General features: G+C 39.8%; 1 protein-coding gene and 1 non-coding gene across 13 annotated transcripts in view; one reads left to right on the forward strand and one right to left on the reverse strand.

Annotated features, from left to right (window-relative positions):
• Nucleotides 1–17,665, forward strand: part of MLLT10 (MLLT10 histone lysine methyltransferase DOT1L cofactor) — a 259,317-nt gene that overhangs the window by 17,808 nt on the left and 223,844 nt on the right. The window contains exon 1 of one of the 12 annotated variants that reach the window (XM_041765083.1): nucleotides 7,871–8,037. The exons of the other annotated variants lie outside the window; for them this stretch is intronic. The gene's annotated coding sequence lies outside the window, so the exon portion shown is untranslated. Of the gene's footprint in view, nucleotides 1–7,870; nucleotides 8,038–17,665 lie in introns of those variants that run through there. 12 annotated transcript variants of the gene reach the window in all.
• On the reverse strand, nucleotides 16,997–17,062 carry LOC121498352. Its single transcript, XR_005989733.1, has one exon. It is a non-coding gene; the product is annotated as a small nucleolar RNA SNORD42 (small nucleolar RNA).

Below are 17,665 nucleotides of genomic sequence, written 5' to 3' on the forward strand. Positions count from 1 at the left end.
GGGAGAGGGTGAGCGAGAGAATCCTAGCTAGGCCCTGAGCCCAGCTCTAGCTCGATGTGGGGCTCGATTTTACAACGCTGAGATCGTGACCTGAGCTGAAATCAGGAGTCAGATGCTTGACCAACTGAGCCATCAGGTGTCCCAAGTTCCACCTTACTTTTAATCTCCCAAATTAGTAGTTGTGTGTGTTTAAAATTTTATTTTAATTTTTAAATTTAATTTTTTTAGATTTAAAAAAAATCCTGGAGCCCACTGCAGGACTTGATCCCTGGACCCATGATTATGCCCTGAGCTGAAGGCAGACGCTCAACTGCTGAGCCACTCAGGCGTCCCTTTTTTAAGGATTTTATTTTATTTTAAAGATTTTATTTATTCATTAGAGAGACAGAGGGGGGCCGGGGGGAAAAGACACAGGCAGAGGGAGAAGCAGGCTCCATGCAGGTAGCCAGATGCGGGACTTGATCCCAGGTCTCCAGGATCAGGCCCTGGACTGAAGGCAGCGCTAAACCGCTGAGCCACCCGGGCTGCCCATTTTAAGGATTTTAAAAATTTATTTAAGACATAGGCAGAGGGAGAAGCAGGCTCCCTGCGGGGGGAGCCTGATGTGGGACTTGATGCCAGGACCCTGGGGATCATGACTCAAGGTGAAGGCAGATGCCCAACTGACTGAACCAGGTGCCCCAAGCTGTGTTTTTTTTTTTTTTTTTTTTTTTTTTTAATTTTTTTATTTTATTTATTTATGATAGGCACACAGTGAGAGAGAGAGGCAGAGACACAGGCAGAGGGAGAAGCAGGCTCCATGCACCGGGAGCCTGACGTGGGATTCGATCCCGGGTCTCCAGGATCGCGCCCTGGGCCAAAGGCAGGCGCCAAACCGCTGCGCCACCCAGGGATCCCGAGCTGTGTTTTTTTAATAGGTGTTTGTAATTTAGATGTTACATTACTGAAGTTTTACTTAACTTAGTTTTTTGTTTTTCTTGCTGCTTTATGGGTCATTTCCTTTTTTTTTTTTTTTTTTTGGTAATTAATGCACAGTTTAGGGTTTCCTTCCAGCGTCTGTCTAGTAAATAGTAAGCTATATGTTCTTTTATGTCTAAGAATATTATTAGTTCACTCTCTTGTATGGTAGTTTGAGTTCTAGAGTAATAATGGTTTTCCTGTAAGTAAAGGTTTTATTCTAGTTTGCCTTTTGGTATCTAATTGCGGTAAATAGAAAATCTGTTGACTGTTTATCCTTCTTCAGAATTGGCTTGCTTTTTCATTCTGTAGACTCCATGTTTTCTTCTATCTTGGAAAATTTTCTGCTCCTTCAGGTATCACCTTCCCATTTGATTCTCTTCTGGATCTGTTATTTAGGTATATGCTTGGGATTCTTGTTGTTTTCTTCATGTCTTAACTTTTCATATTTTCTATTTTATTTTCCCATATGGATAATCTCTTCAGTCTTTTTTAAAAAATATTTTATTTATTTATTCATGAGAGAGAGAGAGAGAGAGAGAGAGAGAGAGGCAGAGACACAGGCAGAGGGAGAAGCAGGGTCCATGCAGGGAGCCCGATGTGGGATTAGATCCTGGGTCTCCAGGATCACACCCTGGGCTGAAGGCTGCGCCAAACTGCTGAGCCACTGGGGCTGCTGTCTCTTCAGTCTTAAATTTTTGTCTTAAAATTTATGCTTATTCAGTTAGTGAAATTTTTTTTTAGTAAACCATATCTATGGTTTCTATTTTATTTTTCTTTTTTTTTTTTTTTTTAATTTTTTATTTATTTATGATAGTCACAGAGAGAGAGAGAGAGAGGCAGAGACACAGGCAGAGGGAGAAGCAGGCTCCATGCAGGAAGCCTGATGTGGGACTTGATCCCTGGTCTCCAGGATCATGCCCTGGGCTGAAGGTGGCGCTAAACTGCTGAGCCACCTGGGCTGCCCAGGGCATGTAACTCTTGATCTCACAGTCGTGAATTCAAGTCCCACATTTCGGCATAGAACTCACTTAAAAAATACTTATTTTAATACTTCTCAGAGATTTTGGATCTTTCATTTGTTTTGTTAACTCTGGTGGTAGACATCTTCAGATACTTTGTAATTTTTGGCTATGAGCTATTCCTCAGGAGTTGTTCTCTGTGGATTCCTGTTCTTCTGGGAATATAGGAAAGATGTTTCTATGGGGAATTTGTGCATTTGCTGTTTCTGAAGAATCATGTTTGGCCTCTAAGACAGACTATATTACAGTAGCTTCTGCAAAGTAGGACTTTACAAATTTGCAAATTCTTTCATTTAAAAGGAGTTCAAAAGACTTTTTAAAGCTTTTTTGGCAACTCTGTAACATTATTAGGGGTCAGTCTTTTTCTGTCCTCCTCTTATACCAACCTTAGCACCTGGTTTTCATTTTCAGGGTTGTTGAACAGTCAGAACATGGCAGATGGAACTGCAGTCATTGTGACCTGCAGAAAGAAGTTCTTGGCAGAAGTGGGGAGATGGTAGAGTTAAAGTGGTTTCCTTCCCAGCTGACTTCTCTTAAGTTTTCCTGAAGTCCTAGTCAACAAATTATGCCTAATTTAGTGGCTTTTAATTGTTAGACTTCAAAATATGGGTCAGCTGAATAAAATTAGCATTTTGTTAAGAGGGGAGAATGGTAGAATGGATTTAAGTTGGATTCCCAACTTAAATCAGAATCTGTCAGAGTTTGCCTCCTGGAGTTCACTGCTCCAGACTGATTTTAAAAAATATTTTATTTATTCATGAGCGACACAGAGAAGGAGGCAGAGACATAGGCAGAGGGAGAGCATGCTTCCTTTGGGGAGCCTGATGCAAGACTTGATCCCAGGACCCCGGGATCACGCCCTGAGCCAAAGGCAGATGCTCAACCACTGAGCTACACAGGAGTCCTCCTCCAGAGTGATTATTAAGTTTGTTTCTTGACTTGGGTACCCTTTTGATAATGGATTTTGGGCTCCATAGGCTTGAGTTTCTGGTTTTATTTTTTTTAAAGATTTTATTTATTCATGAGAGACACAGAGAGAGAGGCAGAGACACAGGCAGAGGAAGAAGCAGGCTCCACGCAGGGAGCCCACTGTGGGACTCGATCCCAGGTCTCCAGGATCACATCCCGGGCTGAAGGCAGCGCTAAACTGCTGGGCCACCGGGGCTGCCCAGAGTTTCTGGTTTTATTAGAGTGATTCCTTTACTCATGTCCAGAACCAGCATCTTACTTCAGTGCTTCTCTGGTCTAGGCCATGTTTTTCTATGATTCCTATTTGGTTGTGTACACAAGGCCCTTAACAGCTCCTGTCCTTATGCAGGGAACCCAGTTAGAACTTTTTTTTGTTGTTGCGTGTCTAGGGTCTGTGCTTGTGTCATAGTCAACTCCAGTCTATAGCGTATATATTAGATCTGATACTGTCATTGAACTGTCATTGACTACCTCAGATTCAACTAATGTTAATTCTTTTAGCTTTTTTTTTTTTTTTTTAAGATCTTATTTATTTATTCATGAGAGAGACAGAGAGGCAGAGAAGCAGTCTCCATGCAGGGAGCCTGATGTGGGACCCAGGTCAACTGCTGAGCCACCCAGGTGTCCCTAGCTTTTCTTTTTTATTTCTGCCACCTGGAGATTAACCTTTATCTACATAATTAAAATTGTTTTCGAATTTATTTATTGTTGATTTCTGAGTACAGGAAGGCAGGTACAGTTTCAAAATTTCATATATAACTTTATTTCTGTACAAGCTCCTTAGCTTATGTATTTTAAATAGAATGTCTTCAGAGGTAAACATATGTTAGCATTTTTCTCCTATTGATGAATCATATCTAATATTTGCCTTTTAATTTCTCATAGTACATTAAATTCTTATAGCTTTAAAAGGTGCTTTTAGAAAGTTAACATGTAGTGCTTACCATTATAGATAAAATAGTAAGTGGCCAATTTCTATTGTCTCTCTTGATTCTTCTTTTAGTATGAGAAAAGCCTAAAATAATGGCTGACAAGTCGGTGCTTAATACTTGTTTGTATCCTTTTCTAACCTACCTATGCAACTAGTAAGAGAAATTAAATCATAGGAGTATATTGATATATTGCCCAGCATATTGTATCTATTTGTTCTCTTTCTCTCTCTCTTTTTTTTTTTAGTTTTAGATTTAATTTCAATGTTTATCAAAGTGGTAAATGCATAGTCAAAGTCAGGTATTAACCAAAACTTCTCTCACACAAACAAAATAGAACCTTGCTTCTCGATTCTTGAATATTTATCTCATTCCCCAAAAGCAATCTCTTTTTGGCTGTTACATTTTGGCTCTTCTGGTAGTTACATGAATATTTCTGAAAGGAGTGTATAAGCAGCTCTTGTTTTCTAAAGTTTACTTAAAAAAAATTGTTTTTTAAAGATTTTATTTATTTATTTACGAGAGACAGAGAGAGAGAGAGAGGCAGAGACAGAGGCAGAGGGAGAAGCAGGCTCCATGCAGGGAGCTCGACGTGGGACTTGATCCCGGGTCTCAAAGATCATGCCCTGGGCTGAAGGCGGCGCTAAACTGCTGAGCCACCCGGGCTGCCCTCTTTATTTTGGATATTAATCACTTATCAGATCATTTGCAGAGATTTTCTCCCATTCAGTGAGTTGCCTTTTCATTTTGTTGAGGGTTTTTTTTGCTGTGCAAAAGTGTTTTATTTTGATGTAGTCCCAGTGATTTATTTTTGCTTTTGTTTCCCTTGCCTGAAGAGACATATCTAGAAAAATGTTTCGATGGTTTATGTCAAAGATATTAAACTGCTAGTGTTTTCTTCTAGGAGTTTTCTGGTTTCCTGTCAAACATTTTAGGTCTTTAATCCATTTTTGAGGGCTTTTGTTTTGGTTATGATTTTATTTATTCATAAGAGAGACAGGCAGAGACATAGGCAGAGGGAAAAGCAGGCTCCTTGTGGGGATCCTGATGTGGGGCTTGATCCCAGGACCCCTGGGATCACTAGCTGAGCCAAAGACAGATGCTCAACCACTGAGCCACCCGGGTGCCTCTGAATTTATTTTTGTGTGCGACTAAGAAAGTGATCTAGTTTTCCCAGTACCATTTGTTGAAGAGGCAGTCTTTTCTCCATTGTATATTATTGCTTCTTTTGTTCCAGATTAATTGACCATAAAAGTGTGGGGTTATTTCTGAGCTCTCAGTACTCTTCCACTGATCTATGGTTTGTTTTTGTGCCAGTACCATACCGTTTTGATTATTATAGTATAGTATATCTTGAAATCTGGGCTTGTGATACCTCCAGCGTTGGTCTTCTGTCTCATGATTGCTTTGACCATTTGGAGTCTTTTGTGGTTCCATACAAATTTTAGGGTTTTTTTTTTTTAAGATTTTATTTATTCATGAGACAGAGAGAGAGAGAGACAGAGACAGAGACAGAGACACAGGCAGAGTCTGGAGAAGGAGGCTCCATGTAGGGAGCCCGATGTAGGACTCGATCCAGGGACCCCAGGACCATGCCGTGGGCTGAAGGCAGACGCTCAACCGCTGAGCCATCCAGGGATCCCCCCCCTAATGTTTTTTTTTTTTTTTAATTTTATTTTATTTACCATTTTATTTATTTATTCATAGAGACAGAGAGAAAGGCAGAGACACAGGCAGAGGGAGAAGCAGGCTCCATGCAGGGAGCCCGATGTGGGACTTGATCGGGGGACCCCAGGATCTCGCCCTAGGCTGCAGGTGGTGCTAAACTGCTGCGCCACCAAGGCTACCCCCCCCCCCTAATGTTTTAAAATTTTTTTTTTACTTATTTATTCATGAGAGACACAGAGGCAGAAACAGGTAGAGGGAGAAGCAGGATCCTGTGGGGAGCTCGATATGGACCTCGATCCTAGGACCCCAGGATCATGACCTGAGCTAAATGTAGATGCTCAACCACTCAGCCACCCAGGTGCCCCACAAATTTTAGTTTTGTTGTACTTATGTGAATAATGTTTGTGTTTTGTTAGGGATTGCAGCCTGCTTTGGGTTGTGAGGACATTTTAATAATACCTGTTCTTCCATTGCATGAGTATGGGATAATGTCTTTATTTTTTTATTATTTTTTTAAAAGATTTTATTTATTAATGAGAGATATACACAGAGACAGAGACATAGGCAGAGGGAGGAGAAGCAGGCTCCCTGCAAGAAGCCCGATGTGGGACTCCATCCTGGACCCTGGGATCATGCCCTGAACTGAAGGCTGACTCTCAACCACTGAGCTACCCAGGCGTCCCATGGAATATCTTTTGGATGCAATTTTTCTCTTAACTGTGAGGATATTAGTCAGAGGGGTTTTGTTTTGTTTCAGTTTTCTGAAGTTTTCGTCTGCTCCTGGGACTTTTTTCCTCAGTCAGAATTCATTTGTACCATTGTCTTGCTGGAGACCTTGTTTAAAAAGGTGGTGACTCTTAGCCACCTATTTGAATTAAAGACAAACTTGTAATGAGTTGATTGGAAGTTCTGTGTGTGTGTGGCAGGGATTGTTGCAATTGTTCCAAGTTGGCTTCCTTATAGGTGATCTGAGGGGATTCTTTTATTAGGAGACCATCAGCTGGTTAGTGTATTGAGAGGGAAATATTCCAGTTATCTTTCTGGGATTGACTAACCTGGTTACCAGTATTCTTTGAGCCAGATGTTTGCTGGAATTTCTCTATACAGAGTTAGGTTTTCAGTTAATTCTTCATGTTTGGTATGGTACCCCTTTCCTCAGCTATGCTTGGTATCCCTGAATTCAAATTTCCTTGTTTACCCTTTCTGCAGTTTTCCAGGATTGGGGGTAGTTGAGGAGATTAGCGGGGAACGTGGTTGTTTTCCAGAGTATATCCTGTCTCTCCTGTTGTTAGCTTCACCTGAGCACATTCCTTTTGGATATATATACTGCTATGTGCATTTGTGACTCCCTTGTCCCTGTTGCTTGGTACCTAAAGTTCTTCCAGTTGCTAGTGCTATGTAATCTAAGATATATTGCTTTGGGGCTTATCTTACTAGAGCAACCTTTTCTGATTTGTTGAGTCATTTACTACTTGTCTCCCTTGTAGCTTCCAAAATTTTATAGCTGTTGTCTTCTCTTATGTTCTTTTTCTGTTTGTAGCTTTATGTCCTTTTATCTCATTTCCTGGAGTTCTAGGAAGGAGAGGAGGTAATTTTTAAGTAGAACTATCTGTGCTTGTGATGTGGTCTTTTACCATTTCTCCCAGGGTCTTGTTTTATGTTTTCGTGTGTTCTTTCTACTTGATTTTTTTCCTCCACTACTTCACAGACATTTTTGAATTTTCCCATGAATTCTACTTTCCCTTTGTATTTTTCACCTTTCATTTTTTTGTCTTTTCTCTTCACTAGCAAGCTTCCTGGAAGAATAAAACTGTAGTTGATAACTCCACTTCACTTGTCTATAATAGTCTAGCCTCTTAGTTTGCATAATGATTGAGATACAACTTAGTTGTCTTTTAAAGCAATAGCCTATGAAATCTGCATTTACTATAATACTCTCATCATGGACAGTTGTCCATTTTTGTCTTTCAGTGACCCTTACATAGAAGTCTATGTACAATAAATTCTTTTAATAACTTAATAACGTGTCAGGAAAATTGACTCCCTCGAGGATCTTGGTATATTTCCTCCCTTTTGATAGCTCACTGATACACATTCTATTTTTTCTTTTTGTTCTGGCTACCAGGCAGCCCAGAACCAAATCTGGTCTTTAGTTACATCAGTAATATTAATCTGATTATTAGTATATTTGTTTCTTCCTCCTCCTCCTGTGGGGTGTAGGACTTCACCTCTTATCTCTGTTTCTCTGCGTGTTGATTTCATTCTCTCATACTACAGACTCTCTACTTCATGAGGCTGGAACCATGACTGCTGGCAGCTCTTGGCTCTCATCTTCCCAGCCCCTTCTACCAGAAGAAGGGGCTCTCTTGAAGAATCCTGGGAAGGACTCTGATTGGCCTGTCTTGGATCATGTACCCACCATCCCTGTGGCTGGAGTGGGGAGGGTACTATGAATGGCAACCCTCACTAGAACTACATAGTTGGAGTCAGGGGTAAGAGCAGTTTCCCTAAATCAGGGGGATGTCCTTCATATTGACTTTGAATGTTCATTTTTCTATTTTTTGTTGTTATAATACAGGTTGTTTATTTGTAGGCTGCCTCAAATCCTTTTCTGAAAAATGTGTTTGGCTATAAATAAACGCATTAGATACCACAAACACCTTTGATACCGTTACATTTGGCTCTTAAGTCCACCGCTATTGATTTTGATGTTAACGTCAGGGGGCAAATCCAGTATTTTTTCAGTTTTCATTCTATTTGATCCAGTTTCAGCATTTAAAGCTATGATCACTCCATTGCTCTCTGATCACTAGTGCCATTGCAAAAACTATGATCTCTCCATTGCAACTCTCTTTTCTCATGACTTTTGGGAAGCTGCTTTCTTCTCTTACCTCTTTAAACATTTCCTTTTGATTCCTGTTTGGTATTACTTCCTTCTTTAAAATTTAAGTTACATGATGTTTTTCTGGCTTATTTATTTGATTACCTTACCCTATGAAAACTTAGGATGCATGCTTGGGGATCTTCTAAGCATCAATATTACCTGAAAAGTTTTATTCCTTCAGATCCATGTTTGCAATTACCTTCTGGATATGTCTATTAAGATATCCTACGGATCTTAAATTTGATTTCTCTACAGGTAGTCACTGGCATAATTTAAGCTTTAGTGTTTTGTTGAGATTATTATAACAGCTTAAATCAACTTAGTTTTTGGTAAGGTGACATACTGACATGTTTCAAAAGTTTAATAAAATAAACAACAGGGCAGCTGGATAGCTCAGTCAGGTAAGCATCTGACTTTGGTTTAGGTCATGATATCAGGGTCCTGGATCAAACCCTGCATTGGGCTTCCTGCTCAGTGGGGAATCTGCTTCTCCTTCTGTCCTCTCCCCCCACCTTAGATTCTCTTCCAAAGAAATAAAATCTTAAAAAAAAAAAAAAAAAGATAAACAGTAGATGTGCCTGGCTGGCTCAGTTGGTGGAATGTGAGACTCTTGATCTTGGGGTTGTGAGTTTAAGCCCCACAATGGGTGTAGAGATCACTTAAAAATAAAATTAAAAAAAAAAGTAACACAAAAGATAAACAGTGAGGTTTTCCTTCTAAACCTCTTATTTGCCTAGGTTTGCTTTTAAACTTCCAATTGTTACTGTTTTTTATTCATTTTCCTAATTTATGTATGTGATGCTTTAAATATATAGATTCTTATTTTTATTCCTCTTTTTTTGGTAAAATGTAGCACATTACACATATAGCAGACTTCTCCCTTTTCTTCTCTCCTTTTTAGTACAGTCCACTTCTGTTTGAAGATTATCTCCTACAAAACAAATGTGGTTGTCATTTCCAACTTCTGTAGTGTTTCTTAACTGTTGGTGGAGCCAAAGGGTTGTATTTTACAGTGACACTTTTTTTTTTTTAATTTTTATTTATTTATGATAGTCACAGAGAGAGAGAGAGAGAGAGAGGCAGAGACATAGGCAGAGGGAGAAGTAGGCTCCATGCACCGGGAGCCCGATGTGGGATTCGATCCCGGGTCTCCAGGATCGCGCCCTGGGCCAAAGGCAGGCGCTAAACCACTGCGCCACCCAGGGATTCCAACAGTGACACTTTTTTTTAAGTAATCTCTTTGCATGGGGCTTGAACTCATGATCCCAAGTTACATGCTGTATTGACTGAGCTGGCCAGGCATCCCTGACACATTTAATTTATGTGTGGAGTATGGCTGGGGAAACACTGGTCCCCAACCCCCTTGTACCCAGCAATAATAAAAGTCTAGGGGCACCTGACTAGCTTGGTTGGCAGAGCATGCAATTCTTGATCTCAGGATTGTGAGCTTGAGCCCCACATTGGTGCAGAACTTACTTTAAAAAGTCTACGTCTGCAGTTATGGATTAGGGTTAGAAAATTATGGTATTGGGCATCTGGCTGGCTCAGTTGAAAGAGCATGCAACTCTTGATTTCAGGGTCATGAGTTCGAGCCCCACGTTGGGTGTAGAGATTACCTAAGTAAAAGAAAGAAAGAAAATTATAGTATTGTTCTAGAGCCGAGTAGGGATTGTAGTTGCCCTAACAAGATGTAAACTGTTTTTTCTCTGTATGGTCGCCGCCTCTCTTATTACCACTTTCTCTACTCTATCTCCTACATAGCTAGGAGCAGACAAATAACTCCAAAAGATGACTTTCTGTGTGTTACTACTCTCAGATGTCATCAGTGCTTTTCTGTTCTCTAAGTCCCAAAGAGCAGTTATTTTCCATCTTAAGAAAATTGGCTCTTATTTTTGTATACTAAGTGTAGGCATGCTTATTTTGGGATAATTGGGGAAAAAAAGATAAGTAGAGAAAAAAAAATCCATAATTTTGCCCATAGACATCAGGCAGTATAGTAGTAAGGTTAAGATCACAGGCTTGGGGATCCCTGGGTGGCGCAGCGGTTTGGTGCCTGCCTTTGGCCCAGGGCGCGATCCTGGAGACCCGGGATCGAATCCCACATCGGGCTCCCGGTGCATGGAGCCTGCTTCTCCTTCTGCCTGTGTCTCTGCCTCTCTCTCTCTCTCTCTCTCTCTCTCTCTCTCTGTGACTATCATAAATAAATAAAAATTAAAAAAAAAAACATTTAAAAAAAGATCACAGGCTTGAAGTTAGATGGACTAGATCTGTGACTGGGCAGGTTTATCTTCTAAGCCGCAGTTTCTTCCTCTGCAGAATAGCATGGAGTTCTGCTTATGTGTCCAATACTCTCAGGTGCTTTTTTTTAAGATTTATTTATTCATGAGAGATACACACACACACACACACACACACAGAGGCAGAGACACAGGCAGAGGGAGAAGCAAGCTCCATGCAGGGAGCCTGACATGGGACTTGATCCCAGGTCTCCAGGATCACACCCTGGGCTGAAGGCGGCAGTAAACCGCTGAGCCACCCGGGCTGCCCTGTCAGTCTTTTTAACCTGTCATTTTCATAGTTGTATGGTAGTAATCTCATTGTGGTTTTTAATTTGCAATTTTCAGATTACTAATGATGATGAGTCCCTTTTTGTATATTTATAGGCCATATGGATTTTCTCACTTGTGACTTGTATATGGCTTCTCTATGTTAGTGGTTCTTTTATTTTATTCCCCTAAAAATTGAGTTTTTGGGTAAATATGAAAACTAATGCCTCTTTTGGCTGTTTGGGGTGCAAACTTTTGATGAAGTTAGTGCCACATTGCGATTCAAGTGAGCTAACCAGCCACCTGGTTGGCCATTTCATTTATTTTATTCTTTGAAAGAGAAGTTCTTAATTTCAATGTAGTCAGAAATTTTCAGGTTAGTCAAATTTTGTGGATAGTGCTTTTTGTGACCTGTTAAATTTTTTTCTGCCTTGAGGTCCTGAAATTATTTTCCTCTATAATTTTCTGAAGGAATTTTTTCCCTTGTTCCTTATATTTTGGTCTATAACCAACTTGTCTGAATTTGATACTGTGTATAGGTAAAATGTGGGGAAATATATGTTAACTTTTTAAGTTATCTTTTTTTTTTTTTTAAGATTCCATTCTTTTCTTCTTTTTTTTTTTTTTCAAGATTTTATTTATTTATTCATGAGAGACACAGAGAGAGAGAGGCAGAGACACAGGCAGAGGGAGAAGCAGGCTCCATGCAGAGAACCCGACGTGGGACTCGATCCCGGGACTCCAGGACCATGCCCTGGGTCGAAGGCAGGCACCAAACCGCTGAGCCACCCAGGGATCCCCAAGTTATCTTTTTTTAAGATGTATTTGTTTATTTGAGAGAGAAAGAGAGCCCTAGTACAAGGTGGAGGGGCAGGGAAAGAGTCTTAAGTAGACCCTGTGCTGAGCTTGGAACCTGATTGTGGGCTCAATTTCATGAACCTGAAATCTTGACTTGAGCCAAAACCGAGAGTAAGATGCTTAAGTGACTATACCACTCAGGTGCCTCCATATATATTAACTGGTATATGTATTATGTATTTTAGATATATGTGTAAGCTAACATTAAGTAGGAAGATCCAGTTTTTTTTTTTTTAAGGTGTATTTTTTTGAGAGAGAGAAAGCACACGTGTGCAAGCAGAGGAAGGGAGAGAGAGAATCTCAAGCAGACTCTCCAGTGAGGGCTAAGCCTGATGTGGGACTCTATCCCAGAAACCTTGATCATGACCTGAACCAACAGCAAGAGTCAGATGATCAATAACTGATATCAGATAAAATTAGTCCTTCCCATGTCTCTTCTTCATCTGTTTTTTATTTATTTATTACATTTTGCTTACTGCTTTTTGAATTTGATTGTCATTCAGAATCCTATTGTTCCATAACAAATCCTTTCAGTGTTTTGATTAGTTTTGCATTGATTTTGTAAATCACCTTGCGACATCTTACATTTATGAATCTTTTAATCTGTGAATATGAAAATTTACAATTATTACATGAAATCTACCATTTTAACTATTTTTGAGTATGCTATTCAGTGGCATTAAGAATATTCAGTGTTGTGTAACCACCAGTATCTATTTCATCATCATCAAACAGAACTCTGTACCCATTAAACAATAACTCTTTTTTAAGATTTTATTTGTTTATTCATGAAAGACACACACAGAGAGAGAGAGAGAGAGAGAGAGAGAGAGAGAGGCAGAGACACAGGCAGAGGGAGAAGCAGGCTCCATGCGAGGAGCCTGATGTTGGACTCCATCCTGGGTCTCCAGGATCATGCCCTGGGCCAAAGGCAGGTGCTAAACCACTGAGCCACCTAGGGATTCCCCCAATAAGTCTCTTTTCTATCCTTTCTCTAATCCCTGGTCACTTCTGTTCTACTTTCTACCTTTATGAATTTGTTTACTATAGATACCTCATATAAGTGAGATCATAAAATATTTTCATTTGTATCTAGCTTATTTCACTTAGCTGAATGTTTTAATGTTCTTTCATGTTGTAGTTGTGTCAGAATTTACTTTCTTTTTATGACTGTATGGTGTTCCATTGTAAATATATACACATTTTATGAATTTATTTATTGATGGACTTGGATTGTTTTTAACCTTTTGACGATTGTGAATAATGCTGCTATGAACATTGGTGTATAAGTACCTTTTTGAGTCCTCCTTTTTTTTTTTTTTTTTGGTAACATACTGGGGTTGAAATTGTTAGGTCATATAATATTGTGTTCCACTTTAAAAAAAGTTTTTTTTTTTTTGGTAGAGATTTTATTTATTTATTCATGAGAGACACATACACACACACACAGAGAGAGAGGCAGAGACACAGGCAGAGGGAGAACCAGGCTCCATGCAGGGAGCCTGATGTTGGACTCGAGCTCCAGATCAGGCTCTGGGTGGAAGGCGGCGCTAAACTGCTGAGCCACCCGGGCTGCCCTCCACTTTAAAAAAAAAAAAAAATTATTTATTTATTCATGAGAGACACAGAGATTGAGAGAGAGAGAGAGAGAGAGAGAGAGAGAGAGAGAGAGAGAGGCAGAGACACAGGCAGAGGGAGAAGCAGGGAGCTTGATGTGGGACTTAATCCTGGGTCTCCAGGATCAGGCCCTGGGCTGAAGGCGGTGCTTAACTGCAGAGCCACCCGGGCTGCCCATGTGTTCCACTTTTTGAGCAAGTGCCAAAATATTTTTCACAGTGGCTGCGCTATTTTACATTCCTATCAGCAATACATGAGGGTTCCAGTTTCTCCACATCTTCTCCAACTCTTATTTTTGGTTTCTTTTCTCTTTGAAATTATAGCCATGCTATTGGTGTGAAGTGGTATCTCCTTGTGGTTTTGATTTCTTTCTACCTGTAGTGATGCTGAGCACCTTTTTTGCCAATTTTGTTTCAGCCACATTTTGTAGTTTTCAGTGTACAAGTTCTTTGCTTCTTTGGATAAGTGTATTCCTTGTTTTTGTTTTAAAGATTATATTTATTTATTCATGAGAGACAGAGAGAGAGAGGCAGAGATATAAGCAGAGGGAGAAGCAGGCTCCCTGTGAGGAGCTGGATGCAGGACTCGACCCCAGGACCCTAGAATCACAGGCAGACGCTCAACAGTGAGCCAGCCTAGTGCCCCTGGATAAGTGTATTCCTAAAATTTCTTTTTTTGATGCTGTTATACATGCAGTTATTTATTTTTTAGAAGACTCTGCACCCAGTGTGAACCCTAGTATGGGGCTTAAACTCACAACCCTGAGATAAGACCTGAGCTGAGATCAAGAGTTGGATGCTTGACTGACTGAGCCACCTAGGCCCCCTGATAAATGAAATTGTTTTAATTTCCTATTAAGATTGTTCATTTATAGTTGTGTGTGTGTGTTTTTTTTTTTTTTTTTTTAATCTTTTGGGACACCTGGGTGGCTCCGTGATTGGGCGTCTGCCTTTGGTTTGGATCATGATTCTCGAGTCCCAGGATCAAGTTCTGCTCCCTGTATGGAGCCTACTTCTCCCTCTGCCTCTCTCTCTCTGTCTCTCATGAGTAAATAAAAGGCTTAATTTTTTTTTTTTTTTAGATTTATTTTGAGTCAAATATAGAGTCACATGCAGGTGTAAAAAATAATACAAAGAGAGTTCGTGTACCATTTACTCAGTTTCCCTAATGTTGGTATTTTTAAGAATTACAGGATAATATCAGCATCAGGTTGTTGAATTTGATATGGTTAACAGAATAATTCCATCAGAAGGATCACTCATGGTGCCTTTTTTTTTTTTCATAGTACCTTTTTTATAGCTATACCTACTTCATTACTAATTCCTTCCAGGCTTAGTTCCTGGCAAGCACTGATGTATCAACCAGTTCTGTAATTTTGCCATTTCAGGGATGCTATATAAATGGAAGCAAAGAACATGTAACTTTTTGAGATTGGTTTTTTTTCCCTCATGTACCATGATTCTTTGGAGATTCATCCAATTTGTTGAATGTATCAGTAGCTCCGTTGCTTTTTCTTAGTGTTTTATGTTATGGGTATACCACAGTTTGTTTAATTATTCATCTGATGCAAGGTACTTCAGGTATTTCTGGTTTGGGGCTATCATGAATAAAGCTGATTAAACTACTCTTGTGTAGATTTCTGTGTGAACATAGGTCTCCATTTCTCTGGGATGAATGTCCATTTGTACAATTGCTGAGTTGTATGAGGGCTGCATGTGTAGTTTCTTAGAAGAAATTGCCGAGGTGCCTACGCAGCTCAGTCAGTTAAGTGTCTGCCTTTGGCTCAGGTCATGATCTCAGGCCCTTGGGTTTGAGCCCTGCTTTGGGCTCTCAGCTCAGTGGGGAGCCTACTTCTCCCTCTGCCTCTCCCCCTGCTTGTGTACTCTCTCTTTCTGTCAAATAAATAAAATATTTTTTTTTCTGTTTTGCTGCCCTTTATTTATTTATTTTTAATAATAAATTTATTTTTTATTGGTGTTCAATTTACCAACATACAGAGTAACACCCAGTGCTCATCCCATCAAGTGCCCCCCTCAGTGCCCGTCACCAATTCTCCCCCACCCCCCGCCCTCCTCCCCTTTCACCACCCCTAGTTTGTTTCCCAGAGTTAGGAGTCTTTATGTTCTGTCTCCCTTTCTGATATTTCCCACACATTTCTTCTCCCTTCCCTTATATTCCCTTTCACTATTATTTATATTCCCCAAATGAATGAGAACATATAATGTTTGTCCTTCTCCGATTGACTTACTTCACTCAGCGTAATACCCTCCAGTTCCATCCACGTTGAAGCATATGGTGGGTAAATAAAATCTTAAATAAAGAAAAAAATTCCTAAGGTGTTTTCCGGAGTGACTGTACCATTTCCATTTCCATTAGAAGTCTGAGCAAGCCAGTTTTTTGGCATCTTTGCTAGCATGTGGCATTTTCACTTTTTTTTTTTTTTTGGTCATTCTTTTTATTTAGTAGTTTGGTAGGCATATAGTGATACCATATTGTGATCTAAAAAAACACAATTATTTTGGGCAGCCCCGGTGGTGCAGCGGTTTAGCGCCACCTGCGGCCCTGGGGTGTGATCCTGGAGACCCGGGATCGAGTCTCGCGTTGGGCTCCCTGCGTGGAGCCTGCTTCTCCCTCTGCCTGTGTCCCTGCCTCTCTCTTTCTCTCTCTGTGACTATCATTAAAAAAAAAAAAAAATCTTCAAAAAAATTTATTTTGACAGAGAGTGAGTGAGCATGCATGCACAAGCAGGGGAAATCAGCAGAGGGAGTGGGAGAAGCAAATTCTCTGCTGAATGGGGAACGTAATGTGGGGCTTGATCCCAGGACCTTGGGTTGTGACCTGAGCCAAAGGGAGATGCTTAACTGACTGAGCCACCCAGGCACCCCTATTGTGATTTTAATTTGCATTTGCCTAATGGCTAATGATGTTGACCATCTTTTATCTTTTTATGTATTTGCTGTTTATATATCTTTTTAGGTCATATGTCTTATCTTTTGAGCAAATGTCTATTTGTGACTTTTGCCTATTTTCCAATTATTGTGAAAATTAATTAAAAAGAATCTCTACACCCAGCATGAGGCTCAAACTCATGATCAAGAGTTACATGCTCCATTGACTGAACCAGCCAACTGATCCTGAAAATATTTATATTTAGAATTAGCTAGCTGGACTCCGTTTTTGTTTTTGTTTTTTTGTAGGATTTTTTTTTTTTTTAAATCTTGAGAGAAAAGGAGAGAGAACATAAACGGGGGGAGAACCTGACTCCTCACTGAGCAGTGATGACATGTACCCCCCCCCCCCCCATTGTGGGGCTTGATCCCAGGACTCTGAGATCATGACCTAAGCTGAAGGTAGATGTTCAACCAACTGAGCCACCCAGGTGCCCCTGGACTCAGTTTAGATGATTGCAACTTTGTTGGCAACATTCAAAGCATAATAGGAGCAAGGTGAACATAGACTTTTTTCTCCTTGAGGCCTGTTGTGGAGAAGGATGCCTTGTACACCCTGCTGCTCTCACACTGTCTTTCTCTCCTCTGGTTTCTTCTGGCACATCAGTGGTTTCTTTGTTAATGTCGTTCTCATTCAAATATTGATTTTTTTCATCATTTGCTTATTTTCTTATTGTAGAGTTTGACAGCTCTGTATATATTCTATGTGCTCTTTGCCAAGTACATGATTTGCTCTTATTTTATCCCAAATTGGAGCAAAGTTTTTATTTTTGATGAAGTACAATTTATAAATTTATTCTTTTATGGATCATACTTTTGTTGTCAAACTTAATAACCCTGTACCCAATCTTAAATCCCAAAGATTTTTTTCCTGTGTTTTCTTGTTATTTACTTAGTTTTTAAGTGAGCTCTATGCCCAATATGGGGCTTGAACTTGATTGTGAGATTAAGAGTTTCATGTTCTACTGACTTAGCCAGCCAGATGCCCCTCTTTTAAAAATATTATAGTTTTATGTTTTACTTTTAAATCTCTGATTCATTTTGAGTTAATTTTTATATAAAGGGTAAGACTTTTTTTTTTTTTTTACCTTGTCTCTTTGTGGATTTCCAAACGCTCCAATGCCAACCATTTGTTGAAAAGTCTGTCTTCTTTTTTTTTTTTGAAAAGTCTGTCTTCCATTGAATTGCTCTTGCACCTTTGTCCAAAATCAGCTGGGCATCTTTGGGTGTATTTCTGGGTTTTCTGTTCTGTTACGTTGATCTTTGC

The sequence above is a fragment of the Vulpes lagopus genome, chromosome 8 (assembly GCF_018345385.1).
Source record: "Vulpes lagopus strain Blue_001 chromosome 8, ASM1834538v1, whole genome shotgun sequence".
In the NCBI taxonomy this organism is placed as follows: domain Eukaryota; kingdom Metazoa; phylum Chordata; class Mammalia; order Carnivora; family Canidae; genus Vulpes; species Vulpes lagopus.